The sequence below is a fragment of the Narcine bancroftii genome, chromosome 4, assembly GCF_036971445.1.
Source record: "Narcine bancroftii isolate sNarBan1 chromosome 4, sNarBan1.hap1, whole genome shotgun sequence".
NCBI classification, from domain to species: domain Eukaryota; kingdom Metazoa; phylum Chordata; class Chondrichthyes; order Torpediniformes; family Narcinidae; genus Narcine; species Narcine bancroftii.
Genome location: NC_091472.1, coordinates 107540081 through 107559663, shown reverse-complemented (window position 1 = coordinate 107559663; position 19583 = coordinate 107540081).

Sequence of the window (19583 nt, the reverse complement as noted above, 5' to 3'; positions counted from 1 at the left end):
TAAAAACTTTTCACCCGTCTCACTTCTAACCCTTTTACAATTAACCCGGTTGTGAGGAATGGTGATAATTTAGGGAATGGGAATTCATGACATCTGAGAAAGTCCCCAAGACACACACGGCCGATCTTCAAATGTAGTCCAATTGTGCGTGAAAGCCACCCAACTGTCAACTTTATGTGCGTTCTTTTAAACAGTGGTGGGGGGGGGGGGGGGGGGGAAGCAATTTCAGTGCTTGCCAAAGGTGCTATTTTACCTACACTCACCACTGCTTTCCCCTCCCTTTTATGGTTTTCTAGAGCTCCCCTTCCTTCCTCTTCTACCATCCCTCCTTTCTCCACCTATCATCTCATGCCTTTGCCACCCCCTCCCCAGTTTACTATTTACGAAGTGTCAGTTCAGTTGCAGCAAATGAGGATTTTAATGCATATGTCCATCATACAATGTGTATGACAATAAATTCATTATATGTTATTTTAACACTGCATTTTAAAATTTCTGACGGAAATGGTTAACGTAATTTAAAGGTGTAGCTGAAAAGACAAGAAAAAAGCTCAGGAAAGAGACCAAAGCAGCTAAGCTGGCCATGCCGATGCATTGAATCAACCTGAGTCGGCTCACTCTGCCTGACTGAGAAACAATTTGCTCAGTGGTGAGGCAGTCATCTTCTGAATTGTTAATACATGCCATTCTGCATTTGGGGAAAATAAATGAGTCTATTATTTCTAATGGTCGACCAATGAAGCAGTGCATTAGTTAGGGAGGCAGTTAAAGTTTCAACACCTCATGACATGAAGCATTTCCTTTCTGCAAAGGGCATTCTCCTAGCTGGATGATTTCAATTCTATTCATTTTGCTTGTAATGTTGAAGTCAGTGAGGTCAATATTGGAATCGGTTTCCCCATCAGTCACCACATTAAGAAGCTGGTGAGACTCATTCTATCCACAAATAATCAGCCTATTCAAAAATATATCTTAAACAAAAGCTTTTAATTTCTGTTGCTAGATTCTATTTTTGCTCCGTTTGCTATATCTACCCATCATTAGCTTGCTCTGTCCTAATGATTTTGCTCATTATTTTGTTTGATTATGTATATCAGTTTTGGCTGAAATATGTTAATCCTTTCAGAGATGACAGGGAAATGCATGGGTGGCAGTGGTGTAGCTGGTGGAGCTGCTGCCTCTCAGCTTCAGTGACTCTGGTTTAATTCTGACCTCCAGTGCTATTTGTCTGGAGCCTGAATTTTCTCCCTGTAATTCTATATGTTTCCCCTCGGGGCTCCAGTTTTCTCCCTCATTCCAAAGATCATTTGGGGTAACAGGGGCTACTTTAACTTGCCTCTAGTGTATTGTGGAATGCGCAGGGAAATGAGTGGATGTGTGGAGAATAAAATGGGATGAGTATAGGTTTGGCATATAAGAAGATTTCATGGTTGGCATGGATTTGATCAGCCAAAGGTCCTGATCCCACCTAATTTAGTGTCCTTGGACGTGCTTATCCAGGTTACAACATGTGTCAATGGCTCAAACTTTGGTCCACAAGAGATTCAGACAGATTATAACAAATATGATTCTTGTAGATGCAAAAGAGAGTTGGGTGGGGAGGGGGCGATGCATGCTTCACAAGAGACCATCAGAGAACTTGGGCTCTGTCATCTCCATCAATTACTTCCCCTCCTGTGGCACTTTCAATGCAGCCAACACCTTTCCAGTCATCCTTCCTCTCCAATCCAAAGGCCCAAAACTTCATTCCAAGTGGAAGACCTATTTCCTTGCACTTCCTTCAACCTAGATCAAAATTCCTTTTATTGTCATGTACTGAAACACAAAATTTGTCAACTTTTGCCCTCTGTAAAGCCACACAAATATGCACCACTAGTGTTCTCAATGTGATCTCCTCAACTACCAGACAGACCAAATAATTTTACAGAACCCTTGTCAAATAATCACCCAATTCTCCCACTCTCACACGGACCCTTGTGCATTATTATTATGAGGCCAAATGCATGCCCGAGGAACAGCACCTCATTTCCATCTGGGCATGTTGCAGCTTTCCAGATTCAATATCTAATCGGTAATGTGGTCCTGCAATGAGATTTCAGGAAGTCAGGCGCAAAGTTGGATGACAGGACTTCCAGGTGTGATTTCAGGATTGCTCCCTGTGCCACATGCCAGTGAGGTTAGAAATAGGAGGATAATGCAGCTTGACTTGTGGCTAAACACATAGTGCAGGAGGGAGGGTTTCAGATTTCTAGATCATTGGGATCTCTTCCAGGGAAGGTGTGACCTGTACTGGTGGGATTGTTTACATCTGAACTGAAGGGAACTAATATACTTGTGAGAAGATTTGTTGTTGCTGATCTGGGAATGGGGGGCGGGGAGGTGGATTGTGTATTAAACTAGTTCGGCAGGAGATGGGAACCAGAAGAGAATAGAGCAGATAGAACTATAGACCCTTAGAACAATACAGCACTGAAATAGGCCCTTTAGCCCTTCTAGTCTCTGCCAAATTATTATTCTCCCTAGTCCCACTGACCTGCATCTTGACCAATGACCTCCATTCCCCTCCATACCATGTATCTGTCCAAATTCTTCTTAAATGTTAAAATTGAGCCCACATTCACTACTTCAGTGAACAGCTCATTCCACACTCTCACCACTCTCTGCGTGAAGAAGTTCCCCCTAATCTTTTCCCCTATCACCCTTAACCCATACCCTCTGGTTTGCATTTCGCCTACCCTCAGTGGAAAAAGCCTACCTACATTTACTTAATCTAGACTCCTCATAATTTTAAATACCTCTATCAAATCACCCTTCATTCTTCATTTCTCCAGGGAATAAAGTCTTAATCTTTCTCTGTAACTTAGTTCCTGAAGTTCAGGCAACATCTTAATAAATGTACTCTTTCTTTTTTTTATTTATTTTTTTTTTTTAATTTTTTATTTTTCACACCATAAATCACAATAGCCATGATATACACTTTTTCTTTTCCACACATTTACAGTATAAATGTACTCTTTCAATCTTGTTGGTATCCTTCCTGAAGTTAGGTGACCAAAACTTCATACAATACTCAAAATTTGGCCTCACCAATATCTTGTATAATTTTACCATAACATCCCAACTCCTGCACTCAATACTTTAATTTATGAAGATAATATGCTGTAATGGAAGATTTAAACCGTGTTTCTTACTTTTGCAGCCAAGGCTGAGAACCTGCTTGTTGCATATGAATTAGTAGACACACCTAAATTCCACCATGGGGCCCAGGGATGCATATGAATCATAGACATTATCCAACTTCCACCATGAGGCCCAGAGATGCAGTTGTCTTTTGTTGGTCGCAGACTGCCAGGAGACCTTGAAAATAATTAAATCATTTGTTCAAAGAGATAAGATCTGAAGTAAACAACTTTTGGGTAATATAAGCCATGGTCCCACTGCTGAAGTTTGAGACTCTCCAAGAGGTGGCAACATCTCTCAGCAAGAAGAAGAACTTAAAGAGTCCAGCTAACGTCCCGGTCGAGGGAGGTAGAGAAGCTGCTACCGGCGCCCCGACAACCTATACAAGTGTGCAGTCGTTGCCTCACTTCGGCAGTTGGGACCAGTCCAGACGTTGATAAGTATAATTGGGAAGGGCTTGTATATTGTAGTGTGAATTCAGCTTTAGATTTAGTAATAAAGACTTGTATAAACTGAACTGCTCTTGGTGTGTGTCTATTTTTTTTCGGTAGCTCAAACACTGTGACCAATCTAAAACGATCAAAATGAGAGGTATAAGTTTACCCAAGACATATGCCAAAATTTCTCTTTACATTCCTATCTTCTTGTGACACCACTTTCAGGGAATTATGTATTAGTATTTGCAGATCCCTCTATTCTATGCACTCCTCATTTCCCTATCATTTCCCACGTATATCCTTTATTGGTTTGTTCTTCGAAAATGCAACATCTCTCACTTGTCTGCATTAAATTCCATCTGCCATTTTTCTGCTCATTTTTCCAGCTGGTCTAGATCCCTCTGCAAGCTTTAAAAACCTTCTTTGCTGCCCGCAACCCTTCCAATCTTGTGTTATCTGCAAACTTGCTGATCCAATTTACCACATTATCCTCCAGATCACTGATTTAGAAGGCAAACAAAAATGGACCTAGCACTGATCCCTGAGGCATACCACTAGTCACAAGCTTCCAATCTGAGATGCAATCATCCACCACTACTGTCTGGCTTCTCCTGTCTAGCGATTGTCAAATCCAATTCACTAATTCACCATGAATACCTAGAGTCTCAACATTCCTGACTAACCTCCCATGTGGGACCTCATTAAAGGCCTTACTAAAGTCCAGGTAGACAACATTCACAGTCTCTCCTTCATCAACTTTCCCAGTAACGTCATCAAAAAACTCTACAAGATTGGTTAAATATGACCTACCACCCACAAAGCCTTGTTGACTATTCCTAATCTGTCCCTGCCTATCCAAATATTTGTATATCCAATCCCTAAGAGCACCTTCCAATAACTTACCTTCTACTAATATCAGCCTTGCTGGTATATAATTTCCAGTAAAATGTTTGAAGCATTTTTAAACAACCAAGTAACATGAGCTACCCTACAATCCTCCGGTACCACACCCATTGCTAAGGACATCTTAATTATTTTTCCCAGAGGCCTTGAAATTAAGGTCCAAGGGAATATCTTATCAGGCCCAGGGGATTTATCCACCCTTAATTGCTTTTAGACAGCAAACACCTTCTCAATTTTAATCTGTGTGGGTTCCATGACATCATTGCTTGTTTTCTTTATTTCCTTAGACTCTATGCCAGTTTTCTGAGTAAATACATTTAAGAACTCCCCGTTTCTTCTGGTTTCATACATAGCTGACCATTCTGATCTTCAAAGGACCAATTTTGTCTTTTACTATCCTTTTGCTCTTAATATACCTTAGATTTTCCTTCACAAGCAATCTCATGTCCTGTTTTAGCCTTCCTGATTTCTTGCTTGAGTTTTTTCTTGCATTTTTATTCTCTCAAATACCTCATATGCTTCATGTTGCCTATACCTGCTGTACACCTCTCTATTCTTACAAACCAGATCTCCAATATACTCAAAAACCAAGGCTACCTATGCCTGTTTACTATTCTTCTTTAATCTTAACAGGAACATATAAACCTTGTACTCTCAACATTTCACCTTTCAAGGTCCTCCACCTGGCTTGCATATCCTTTCCAGAAAACAATTTCTTCCAATCCATGCATTCTAGATCCTTTCTTATTTTCTCAAAATTGGCCTTTCTCCAGTTTAGAATCTCAACCCGAGGCCCAGATCTATCCTTCTCCACAATTAACTTGAAACGAATGGCATTATGATCACTGGACCCCATATGTTCCCCTACACATTCTTCTGTCACCTGTCCTGTCTTGTTCCCTAATAGGAGATCCAGTATTGCACTCTCTCTAGTTGGTTCCTCTATATATTGATTTAGAAAACTTTCCTGAACAAATTTGACAAACGCCAAACAATCCAGCCTTTTACATCATGAGTGTCTCAGGTAATATGTGGAAAGTTAAATTCTCCTAATATCACAACTTTGTTTCCTGCAGCTGTCTGCTATCTCTCTACAGGTTTGCTCCTCCAATTCTCACTGTCTATTGAACATCTGTAATACAGCCCCATGAGCCTCGGAATCAGATTCAGAATTTATTGTCATGAATAAATCACAAATGTTGTTGTTTGGTAGCATCATGACAGTGCAAACATTCATTTAAACCACCTTACAAAAATAAATAAAAAATGGTGCACAAAATGTCCAAGTAAGCCAGTGTCGTTGGTTCATTGATTATACAGGAATCTGAAGGCAGCGGGAAAGAAGCTGTCCTTGTGCCACTGAGTGCTCATCTTCAAGCTCCTGTTCCTTTTTCCAGATGGTAAAAGAGGGAAGCAGACATGGTCTGAGTGGTGAGGGTCCTTGAGGATAGAGGCTGCTTTCTTAAGACACTGTCTCTTGTTAATAACCTTGATGGAGTGAAGTCTGGTGCCCATGATCCTGTATGAAACAGAAGGCATTATGGTGGGGTGGGGGGGGGGGGGAGGCGGTGGGGGGGTGGGGGGGGGTGGGTGGGAGGGTAGAAAAGTTAGAGAGAGAGAAAAAAAATGTGAGTATGGGAGGTAAGTCAAGAAAAACTTGAGAGTGGTGAAAATGTATGACTTGTTACTCCAAGGAGTAACAACTAGGATATACAGTAATTAAAGAAAAAATTAGTTAAACACATGATGGTGAAAATTAGTGAAATTATTTGAAGAAATAAGAGCTTACTGGCTCACAGCTCCAGAGACCTAGGTTCAATCCTGACCTCTGGTGTAGCCAGGATAGGATTTGCATCTTCTTCTTGTGACTGTGTGGGTTTCCCCTTAGGTGCCCTGGTTTCCACCCACATCCAAGTTAAGCAGTTAGGAAATTAGTTGTCCTTGGTGTGTAGATGACTGGCTGAACCTGTGCAAGATGATGAAAGCACATGAAGAATAAGTTATGAGGATAATTTGAGGAGAATGGGATTGCCTTGATGAGATGGCAAATACTCAATGGGTTGAAATGGCCTCCTCCTACAGAATGAGGAAATATGGAAATAGGCTGGGAGGCAGCTTTTGTAAGTTTGAAGACGACATTACACCAGTTGGGATAAATGACATGCTTCAGTACATTCTTTGGAATGTAAAGCAGATTATATTCAAGTTCAATATCAAAATAATTTTTGCCATCTGACAGTACGTATACAACCAGATGAAACAGGATTTCTCCAGATAACAGTGCATGCACATACAGCGTAGACATAAAACAAAGCACATAATAATCATCTATAATGTATACACAAAATAAATGTCTGAAGATTACAGGATGCTGTTCATCAATTTCACAGACTGTGGGAAGAAGCTAATTCCCAGCCTGGAAGTCCTGATTTTGATGCTTCTGCACTTCCTTCCTGATGGCAATGGGTCAAAGTCAGCATGTGATGGGTGGTAGGGATCCTCAGTAATTCTTTGAGCCATTTTAAGCAATACTCTCGGTAAATGTTGTCAATGGAAGAAAGGGAGACCCCAATGATCTTCTCGGCAGTTTTGCTGATCCCCTGTATTGACTTCTGGTCTGATGCTTTGCAGCTACCATAAACATAATGATGCAACCAATAGGACACTCTCAATGGTTCTCCTATCAAATGCTGTCAAGATGGGATCTGATAGCCTTGCCTTCCTCAACTTCCTTAGGATGTGGTAGGTGCTGCTGAGCCTTGCTGACTAATGAGGAGGTGTCATGAATCCAAAATGGATCATGCTTTGTATGCACACCAAGGAACTTTGTGCTCTCCACTGTCTCCACGATAGAGCCATTGATGTGTAATGGTGAGGGGTCAACTTCATACTCCTGAAGTCCACAATCATCTTTGCCTTGTCTATGATGAAACTCAGGTTTGTCCTCACAACATTTTACAAGCTGTCCAGCTTCCTCTCTGTAAGCTGATTTGTCATTGATGCTGATGGAGTCAACTTGATGACTCTATAAGAACTGAATCTGGCAGTGTAGTCGTGAGCCAACAGTGTTAACAGTAGCATGCTGAGCATACAGGCCTGAGGTGCGCCAGTGCTCAGCATGTTGGGACAAGATTTTGTTGCCAACCCAGACTAATGTGGTATTTCAGTCAAGAATTCCAGAATCTAGTTGTAGTGAGGACAGTTTATTACTAGCCTCTTAGGTATGATCATGTTAAATGCCTAGCTGAAATCAATGAACAGCAGTCTGGTATTGTTTTGTAGGTGGGTCAGAACTGAATGGAAGCTCAAGGCTATAGCATCATCCGTGGATTGGTTTGGATGGTAGAAAAATGGAAATGGCTCCAAGAAGGCTGAAAAAGATGAATGGACATAATGGGGCTTGCAAGAGTAAAGCCCTGAATTCCAAAATATCTTCTAAACTGCACCCATATTCTCAACTGTATTTAACAACTGATTGTTAATTTATATGAAACAAAAGAAAGCGAGGCCTCAAGAAATACCGAAATAGAAACATTTTTAGTGGAATTCAATTCCATTTCTATCCAAGCAGGACGGTCAACTCGATTATGAAATTGTAACAAGAACATAGGTTACATATATTAGAAAGCCCCAAACCACTATTCCTTTCAGTCTTTTGAAGATGAGCTTTATTTAAACAGGGGTGCTTTCCTCGCCATATGTAAGAAAATATAAGCAAATCAAACAAGTTAAAGAACAATTTAGGAATAAAAATTCGTGCAGACTGGAAGAGATATAAAAATTTAGCTGGAATGCTCCTTTTAATAGAATTAATATGACCAATCAAAGGGACAGATAAAGGAGGCCATTTCATTAAAGAGTTTCACTGGCTTAAGTGAAGCAGAGAATATTTCCCTATATACTTATGATTCTTTGTAATTTTTTAACATAACATAACAATTACAGCACGGAAACAGGCCATTAGGCCCTTCTAGTCCGCACCGAACCAAACACCCCTTTCTAGTCCCACCTCCCTGCACAATGCCCATAACCCTCCATCTTCTTCTCATCCATATACCTGTCCAACCTTTTCTTAAATAATACAATTGACTCCGCCGCCACTATTTCTCCCGGAAGCTCATTCCACACGGCTACCACTCTCTGAGTAAAGAAGTTCCCCCTCATGTTACCTCTAAACCTCTGCCCCTTAATTCTTAACTCATGTCCTCTTGTTTTAATCTTTCCTCCTCTTAACGGAAATAGTCTATCCACATCCACTCTGTCTATCCCTTTCATAATCTTAAATACTTCTATCAAATCCCCTCTCAACCTTCTACGCTCCAAAGAATAAAGACCTAATCTGTCCAATCTCTCCCTATACTCTAGATGCTTAAACCCAGGTAACATTCTGGTAAACCTTCTCTGCACTCTCTCCACTCTGTTTATATCCTTCCTATAATTAGGCGACCAGAACTGCACACAGAACTCCAAATTAGGCCGCACCAACGTCTTATACAATCTCAACATCACCTCCCAACTCCTATATTCCATGCAATGATTGATAAAGGCCAGCATACTAAAAGCCTTCTTCACCACCCTATTCACGTGAGTTTCTACCTTCAGGGAATGATGTACCGTTACTCCTAAATCTTTCTGCTCTTCTGTATTCCTCAATGCTCTCCCATTTACCACGTATGTCCTATTCTGATTCTTCTTACCAAAATGAAGCACCTCACACTTATCAGCATTAAATTCCATCTGCCATTTTTCAGCCCACTTTTCTAAGCAGCCCAAATCCCTCTGCAATCCTTGAAAACCTTCTTCATTATCCACTATTCCACCTATCTTAGTATCGTCTGCATATTTACTAATCCAATTCACCACCCCATCATCTAGATCATTAATGTATATAACGAACAACAATGGGCCCAATACAGATCCTTGAGGCACACCACTGGTCACCGGCCTCCAACCTGACACTACCACTCTCTGGCCTCTCCCTTTCAGCCAAGGTTCAATCCATTTGACTATCTTAAAATTTATACCTAAAGACTGCACCTTCCTAACTAACCTTCCACGTGGTACCTTATCGAAGGCCTTACTGAAGTCCATATAGACAACATCCACTGCGCTACCCTCATCCACATTCCTAGTCACCTCTTCAAAAAATTCAATCAGATTGGTCAAACATGACCTTCCTCCCACAAATCCATGTTGAGTGCTCCTGATCAGACCCTGTCTATCCAGATGTTTATAAGTACTATCTCTAAGAATTTTCTCCATTAATTTACCTACCACAGACGTCAAACTTACAGGCCGATAGTTGCCAGGCTCCCTCCTTGAACCCTTTTTAAATAACAGAACCACATGCGCAATGCGCCAATCCTCCGGCACTATCGCCATATCTAATGACATTTGGAAAATTACCGCCAGAGCCTCTGCTATTTTAATGCCAAGTAAATTGATCTTTCACAATCTTAAAAGGAAAATTATAATATGTTAGTATAGGTGAATTTAAAGGGAAAAGTTCATTCTTATGCAGATTTAATTTATATCCTGAAAAGTGACTAAATTGAGAAAGTAAGCATTGTATGGAAAGTAAAGAAGTATCAGTTTGATATGAAAAGCAAAAGGTCATATACATAAAATTCCCTTCTTATTGATCCCTGAAATATCTCTGCACTCTCAAAATGCAATTGCTAGAGGCTCTAAGTCCAATTTAAAAAGTAATGGACTTAGAGGTGTCGGACTCTGGCTTTACCTTACTCTTAATTTAGTCTATGTGTGGTCTGAGTCCAGCGTGTTCTTTGAATGAAGTGATAGGAGAAGGTATTCGGTTCAACAGTCAATTTATTACACAGCACAAGAATAAAACTTAACAGAGCTCTAGGTCAATCGTTAGTTCATAGGTCACCTGCACAGTGAGATACTCCCCAAGACTGACCCCTATTGTCCAGTTGGCTCAGTTTATATAGATCAACCTTATCATACAGAACAAAAGTTGGCTTCCTTTGCTAGATTTCATTATCATACAGAACAAAAGTTGTCTTCCTTTGCTAGATCTTTTTGCATAAGGGTTATCACAAGTCATCTCCTGTTTTGCAGATATCTGGGGTGTAGCACTCCCATCTTAATCCTCCAAGTCAGACTATCCTGTTGATTGGATCAGAAATTAATTCATCCCCAGATATCTCTAATCACCATTCTGTCCCTGTCTGTTTTCTTTAACACCTCCTCATGCCTTAATCTTCCTCCTAGACTGGTTTTCCATTCCCTTTGTTTCTTGCAGGCCATTCTTTGTTCTGGTCTGGCCTGTGTCTCCTGTGCTACTCACCACCTCCTTCAGTTTGAGCATTCCTCCTAAATCGTTTTATGCATTTCCTCTCCCTGTATTTGGGAGCAGACAATTTTGCTCAGCCAACTTTGCTCCATGCTGTGATTGCCACTTAATCACATTCCTCTTTTTCCCTGACTCATGCAGTACATATAAACTTATTAATTAATCATTTCTTCCATAATGTTTTAACCCCTAGATTCCAACAGAGGACAGCCTTGATGGGTACCCCATTGGAAAGTGAAAGGTTTTTATTGTTGCAAATTAGTAAGAATTGAAGCAGTAGGACATGAATATAATAATTTAATCCATTTTATAAAACATGGTCCAAAATTATTTTTATTTCAAGATTGTAAATAGATAATCCCACTCCACCCGGTCAAACACTTTTTCTGCATCTAACAAGAGAACATATTCTGGGACTGCCCAATGAACAATGTATATTAAAATAAGAATAACAACTTTTAATAAAACCAGACTGATCTTCCAAAATAATTGATAGTAAAATCTTCTCTAACCTACGATCCAAAACTTTGGCCAAAATCTTCATAGCAACATTCAATAAAGAGATTGTCCTGTAAGAGGAAGATTTGACTAGATTTTTTTTCCCTTTGTTGCCATGAGGGATACATTAGCCTCATTAAAAGATAGTGGAAGATTGCCCGTTTAAATGAATCAGTAAACACAGAACTTAATTGGGTTAGAAGCAATTTAGAAAAGGATTTGAAAAACTCTGCAGAATACCCATCTGGTCCTGGCGTTTCACGTGTCTGTAATGAAGAGATAGCAAAAATAATTTCATCTTGTGAAATAGCTTCTTACAAACTTAAACGATTATTCCAAGAACATATTGGAATGTTTAAATGGTCTAAAAACTGATCATTAAACTGTTATCATCAATAGACTCAGGGATATAGAGCCTTGAATAGAAATCCCTGAATGTATCATATTACCATCATCCACCTGGATCTTAGTAATTTGTCTCTTAGCAGCAATTCCTTGCAATTGATTGGCTAAGAGCTTGCCAGATTTTTCATCATGAATATATTGACTTTTGGACTTTAAAAGTTGATGTTCAATAAGGTAGTTTGAAAGAAGATCAAATTTAGTTTTACGTTCAACTTTCGTTTTATATAATTCTGGATCTTCAACATATGCATATTGTTGATCTATTTGTTTAATCTGATTAACTAAATCTAATCTTTCTCTATTAGTCTTCTTTATATTAGCAGCATAAGAAATAATTTGCCCTCTAAGATAAGCTTACATAGTATCCCAAACAATTAAACAATAAATCGTTGAAGAAGAATTTGTGTCAAAGAAAAAAATTATCTGCCCTTCTATAAATTTCAAAAATTCATTATCTGAAAGTATCGTGATGGATGATAGGGTCATATATCACTATACTATGATAGTCATATGATCAGATCAATGGATTATCTATTTAACAAATAATCAATGCATGAGTAAGTATGAGGAACAGTAGAAAAAAAGAATATTCTCCCCTAATGGAGTTTTAAAAAATCCCATAGATATGAGGTACCAAAATTTGATTAAAAAAAGAATGAATTACAGAAGCAGATTTGCTCAAAGTAGCAAGTTTAGAGGATTAACAATTTAAAGCAGGGTCTAACCAACAAGTAAAGACTCCCCCCAAAACCAGTGAGTAAAGTGTAGTACGTGGTGCAGTGAATAAAGCACAACAGAAGTTGTCTGTTGTTACCAACAGAACTGTTTAATGGAATATTCGCAGGAGTTTAAATAATTACAGTTGGTGCGCTATCACAATCACCTGACCTCTGAAGTCATTCAACTCCCAGAATTCTTTGCGCCCCTGGTCACCAGGAACTCCTGATCCTGCAGGGGCCTGCAACTATAGATGCTGCTTTAATAATGGAGTGATGCAGTTTGCCACGTAACCTCCTCCCCACAAACAGGAGTTTGGAGGTGGTACTGCAGTCTTATCTATATGGCTAAAACAGGCCAGCAGACGTTCCCTGTGCTGGGGGAATGCCACCCATACTGGCTGATCTAGGTCCACATGTGTCGGCTTAAGGTGATCTACTGAAACCATTTCTTGCCTGCCGCCAATGGCTAAAACAAATACGGAGCCGTCATTCCATACCATCTTGAAAGAACCTTAATATGGCTGTTGCAATGGCGTCCTATGTGCATCCCTGCACAGGAATATATAAAGGCAGTCCTTGAGCTCAGGTAAAATGTATGAAGGCATAGATCCATGACAAGTGGCCAGGGTATGTGTCAGTGTACTCACCTACTCCCTCAAGTGTGTGAGTACCGAAGTGGGAGATTCCTGCTGCCCACATGCTTCCAGAATGCAATCCCCTGGGACCATTGGTGGGGCTCTGTACATCAGTTCTGTGGAGGATGTAGCTAGATTTTCCTTCAGTGGAGTACAGATGCCTAAAAGTACCTAAGGCAGTTCATCTATCTAATCCAGTCTTTTAATATGTACCTTGAGAGCCGTTTTCATATGACAGTGAAAACATTCCACTAACCATTGGACTGGAGATGAAAGGCCATTGACTGATGCAGTTGAGTGTCCAGCCAATGAGCGATTGTGGACCATAACCCAGATGTGAACTGAGCTCTTCTGTCAGAAGATATATGCATGGGTAATCCTAAATACGTTATTCAATTGGCAATGAGGGCTCTTGCACAAGCTGAAGTGGAGGTGTCGGAGAGTGGGACAACCTCTGGGCATTAGTGAACCTATCTACTATGGTGAAGAGGTGAGTAGCAGCCTTGTACAGGGGAAATGGGCCCATGATATCCATGTGGATGTGATCAAACCTGTGGTGCATGGGTGCAAAAACCTGTAGTGGGGCTTTGGTGTGGTGCTGGACTTTTGAGGTCTGGAACTGGATGTATGCCCTTGCCCAAGTGCCGTCCAGCTTGCACAGGCCAGGCCACAAGAATTTGCCCACCATGAGCCTTGTTGTCATCCTAATTGAAGGATAAGCCAAACCGTGTATGGCATAAAACATCTGACGTTGCCACATAGCAGGTACAATGGGCCCCGGTTGACCGGTGGATACATCACAAAGTAGGGAGGCATTTTCTGGACCAAGACGTATGTCCTCCAATTTTAGTCCTGATATGACAGTGTGATACGCATTCATCTCTTCATCTTCCTACTGAGCTGCTACCAAAGCTGTAGTCTATACCGGGACCAGGTGAATGGAGGGAAACGATGGTGGTGTGGAACAGTGTGTTGGCATCTAGATTGTTCCTCCTGGTGATGTGTTTTATTGTGGTTGTAAACTCTGAAATGTAGCAGAGATGTCATTGTTGAGCTGACCACAGTTCTGACATCTTGACAAAGGCAAAAGTCAATGGCTTGTGATCCGTGTAGACCGTGAACCTACTGCCCTTTAGGAAATAATGAAAATCCCATTTGGCCAAGTAGAAGGCAAGGTGCTCCCTGTCAAAAGTATGGTACTTTTGCTTTGGTTATCTCAAATGATGACAAAAGAAAAAGGCTTTCCAAATGCCAGTGATGAGCTGTTCCAGGACCCCCGCCTTCACAATGCCTGTCACATCCTTCATCAGAACTGTCGGCGCATCAACCCTCGGGTGCACGAGCAGAGTTGCTCTCGCTAGCGCTCCTTTGGCAGTCTCGAATATGGTTATGGCCTTGTCATCCCATTTCAGTTCTTTGTGACGTCCAGACAAAAGTTTGAAAAGTGGCTGCATAACTTTGGCTGCAACTGGCACGAAATGATGGTAAAACTTAATTATGCCAACAAACTCCTGCAGGCCTTTAATGGTAGAGGGTCTTGGAAATTTGCAAATGGCCTCAACCTTGCAAGGTAGTGGAATTGCTCCGTGCTGATTGATGCCCATCCAGTTCCAAATTTGCAAATGGCCAAGGAAATCGATTGATGTAAGGCCAAGCTGGCATTTGGCCACGCTGATTACTAACCCATGGTCATCTAGCTGCTGACATAGTTTTTTATATTTTATTTTTCATTTGCATCAATAACAATTACAGTACTTATCTGTAACCTTATAGAATAATACAAAAAAAATGCAAGAATAAATAATTTTATTTTTTATCTCCCCCGCCCTCCCTCCCCAAAAAATTAAGAGAAAAAAAAGAAACAAGAAGGCTGTCTGAATTAATCATATATCCTTCATTGATTAATTAAATTTCAAATTTACAAATAATTTTAGACCTTAAATTAACTAGGGTGAGTTGGGGTGGGAGCAGCAGATGCCGTGGATGAACTCTTACCAATAAAATTCATATAAGGTTTCCAAATCTTATAAAATTTTTCTGGTTGATTCCATAAATTATACGTTATTTTATCTAACGGTACTTCGACACCGTGAGCAGGAAAGGGCTTTGGCAAATACTAGAGCGCATCGGATGTCCCCCAAAGTTCCTCAACATGATTATCCAACTGCACGAAAACCAACAAGGTCGGGTCAGATACAGCAATGAGCTCTCTGAACCCTTCTCCATTAACAATGGCGTGAAGCAAGGCTGTGTTCTCGCACCAACCCTCTTTTCAATCTTCTTCAGCATGATGCTGAACCAAGCCATGAAAGACCCCAACAATGAAGACGCTGTTTACATTCGGTAGCGCACGGATGGCAGTCTCTTCAATCTGAGGCGCCTGCAAGCTCACACCAAGACACAAGAGAAACTTGTCCGTGAACTACTCTTTGCAGACGATGCCGCTTTAGTTGCCCATTCAGAGCCAGCTCTTCAGCGCTTGACGTCCTGCTTTGCGGAAACTGCCAAAGTGTTTGGCCTGGAAGTCAGCCTGAAGAAAACTGAGGTCCTCCATCAGCCAGCTCCCCACCATGACTACCAGCCCCCCCACATCTCCATCGGGCACACAAAACTCAAAACGGTCAACCAGTTTACCTATCTCGGCTGCACCATTTCATCAGATGCAAGGATCGACAATGAGATAGACAACAGACTCGCCAAGGCAAATAGCGCCTTTGGAAGACTACACAAAAGAGTCTGGAAAAACAACCAACTGAAAAACCTCACAAAGATAAGCGTATACAGAGCTGTTGTCATACCCACAGTCCTGTTCGGCTCCGAATCATGGGTCCTCTACCGGCATCACCTACGGCTCCTAGAACGCTTCCACCAGCGTTGTCTCCGCTCCATCCTCAACATCCATTGGAGCGCTTTCATCCCTAACGTCGAAGTACTCGAGATGGCAGAGGTCGACAGCATCGAGTCCACGCTGCTGAAGATCCAGCTGCGCTGGGTGGGTCACGTCTCCAGAATGGAGGACCATCGCCTTCCCAAGATCGTGTTATATGGCGAGCTCTCCACTGGCCACCGTGACAGAGGTGCACCAAAGAAAAGGTACAAGGACTGCCTAAAGAAATCTCTTGGTGCCTGCCACATTGACCACCGCCAGTGGGCTGATATTGCCTCAAACCGTGCATCTTGGCGCCTCACAGTTTGGCGGGCAGCAACCTCCTTTGAAGAAGACCGCAGAGCCCACCTCACTGACAAAAGGCAAAGGAGGAAAAACCCAACACCCAACCCCAACCAACCATTTTTCCCCTGCAGCCGCTGCAACCGTGTCTGCCTGCCCCGCATCGGACTTGTCAGCCACAAACGAGCCTGTAGCTGACGTGGACTTTTACCCCCTCCATAAATCTTCGTCCGCGCAGCCAAGCCAAAGAAAAATACAATTTTGTAATTCTACTTACCGTCTATTCAACCCCACATTATTATCTAGTTTCCACGTTATGGCTATACATTTCTTTATTACTGCTATTGCTACACTTAAAAACTTCCTCTGATAAATATCTAACTTCAAATCATAAATATCCCCTAACAAAAATATTTTTGTATCCTTCGGAACTTGCAACTTCATAACTTTAACCAAAATTTTTTACTTCTTTACATTGCCAAATTGCATGCAAAAAAGTTCCCACCTCTTTATTACATCTAAAACATTGATCAGAGCAATTGGAATTAAGTCCGTGTAAGTTATATGGCATATAATATAATTAATGTAAAAAATTAAATTGTACCATGTGATATCTTACATTGATTGTGTGGGTTACACTTTCATAACATAGTTTTGACTCCACTTCTTGAATTTGTATATTTAAATCTCTTTCCCATCTCAATTTAGATTTAAATAGGTCTTTTTTCTACATAATCTATTGCAATTTTATATACATATTAGGAATAAATTTTTTTATGATAAACATATCTTCGTTTAGATAATCTAAAATTCAGTCCTAACCTTATCTTTGGGTATGATTTAAGTTAATAATAAGAAAAAATAGTATCATTTCGTATTTTATACTTGTCTTTTAATTGGTCAAAAAGTAAAAAAAAAAACCAAAAATAATCCTTTATCCTTTTTATTCCACAGTAATACCAAATATCAAAAAATGAATTAACTGTAAAGGGAATTAAAGGATTTAACTTTAATAACATTCTAGCTAATTGATAATTCTTCATTCCTCTTTTTGCATGAATTCCATTCCATACTTTAAGTATATGTTTCAAAACTGGAGTATCCATTTTCCCTTTCAACAGTTCTTCATGCCATTTATACAAAAGGTGTTCGGAATTATTTTCCCCTATTTTACTCATTTCAATCTCTACTCACGCTGTCTTTTCATTAATCTGATAGCAGGAAGACAAATATCTAAGTTGAGCTGCTTTGTAATAATTTTTAAAATTAGGCATTCATAGTCCCCCGATCATACTTCCATTTTATTTTTTCCAATGCCATCCTAGGCATTTTGTCTCACCAAATAAATTTTCTTACATTGTTATTTAAATCTTGAAAAAACTTTGTTGGTACAAAAATTGGTAATGATTGAAATAGGTACTATATTCTAGGAAAAATATTCATCTTCACACAATTTATCCTTCCTATTATCCATTGACATAGTTGACAGAGATGGGCCCAGTGCTGCTGCCGTGAGTGGCTGTCGATAAGGATGTTGTCCAAATAAATGAATACGAAATCCAGGCCCCGGGTCACCATGTCCATTAGGCCTTGAAATGTCTGAGTCGCGTTTTTTAAACTGAAAGGCTTACGGAGTAATTCAAATAGCCCAAAATGTGGTAATCAAAGCAGTCTTAAGAATGCCTTCTGAGTGACCTGGGATCTGATGGTACCTGTGCACCAGGTTGATTTTGGAGAAAATATTAGCGCTGTGAAGAATCACAGAGAAAACCTGTCTATGGGGTTTCCACTCTCCACTCTCCTGGTGCACAGGTACCATATGAAGCGGTGGTGCCCAAGGGCTATTGGAGCAGCAAAAAATCCCAATATCGTCCATGTGTCTGAATTCATCTTTAGCCAGACGCAATTTATTTGGAGGTAGCCTGTGCACTCGAGAATGCCGGGGTCATCCTTGAGTCAGAATGTGGTGCTCTACTTCATGTTTCTGTTGGGCCATCAAGAACTGCGGAGTAATAATGCTAGGGAATTCTGCTAGGAATCGGGCATATTCATTGCCTGAGAGGTACGGGCAAATCCACAGGGCAAGGCAAGGGACGCAAAAGTCTTCAAATTAATTCAAATTAACCTTTGAGATCTACTCGAAGGGAGAGTGCTCACAAGAAATCAGATCCTAGGAGTGGCTATGATACATCAGCAATGGTGAAGGACCAGCTGAACCATGACGAGCCAAAATTGAGTGGAACTGTCTGTGACCCGTACATCCGGATGCTGCTGTTGTTGGCGGCCATGACAGGAGGGCCCCTTCTTCTTGAGCGTGTGTCTGGGCTGGAGGAGGGAAACATGCTAACCTCTGCACCAGTGTCAACCAAAAACTGATGGTCTGAACGTTGATCCCAGAAGAAAAGAAAGTTGTTCTTGAGCTGTCGCTGCCACTACTCATGGCCGGCCTCAGTGTTTCCCAGATGTGTGCAGGGGAAATGGCAGTGGCAGACTGCAGCTCCTCATCTCTGATGGTAATAGCACCACTGCTCTCTGTCTGCGCTGCTTAGTGTGCCACAACTCATTAGCACGGGCTGCTAAGTGCAGGGGGTAATTAAAGTCTTCAACTGCAAACAGAAAATGGATCTTTTCAGGCATTTTCTTGAGAAAAATTTGCTCAAAAAGTAGGCAGGGCTTGAATCCATCCATGAGCAGCAGAATCTCGTTCATTATTTCAGAAGGAAATAGTGCTGCCCTGTTGTATTGGGAAAGACCAAAAATACGTATGAGCAGGACTTTGATGGCTTCATACCTGTGGTTGGCTGGAGGCTGGTGTAAGAAATCGACAATACTCCCTTCAATGTCTTGGTCCAGCAATGCAATGACATAGTAGTACTTTGTTGCAACAGCATTAATCTGGTGTAGATGGAACTGGGTCTCAGCCTGCTTGAACAGACCTGTGGCTGTGAGATTCAAATACTGGAAGTACTGGAAGTGCAATGGTGTTCTGCGCAAACATAGTGAGGTCCAAAATGTCGTTTGGACCATCGGGGTCACAAATGTATACATTAGTAAAAAATATTTTATTATATAGTTTGCCTGTAACAATAATGTATAGATAATTTTTATCTGATATAACATTGTGATTAATTAAATTAGAGAATCCCCTGGCTTTAGCATTGAGGAATTAAAAAGTTGGCCTCTCCATCTTGACATTAAACAAGAATTATCACAGCTATGAATATGTGTTTCTTGAAAGAAAATAATCTCAGATCTCAGTTGTTTAACATGTGCAATGACTATTCTTTGCTTAATTGGACCATTTAAACTTTTCACATT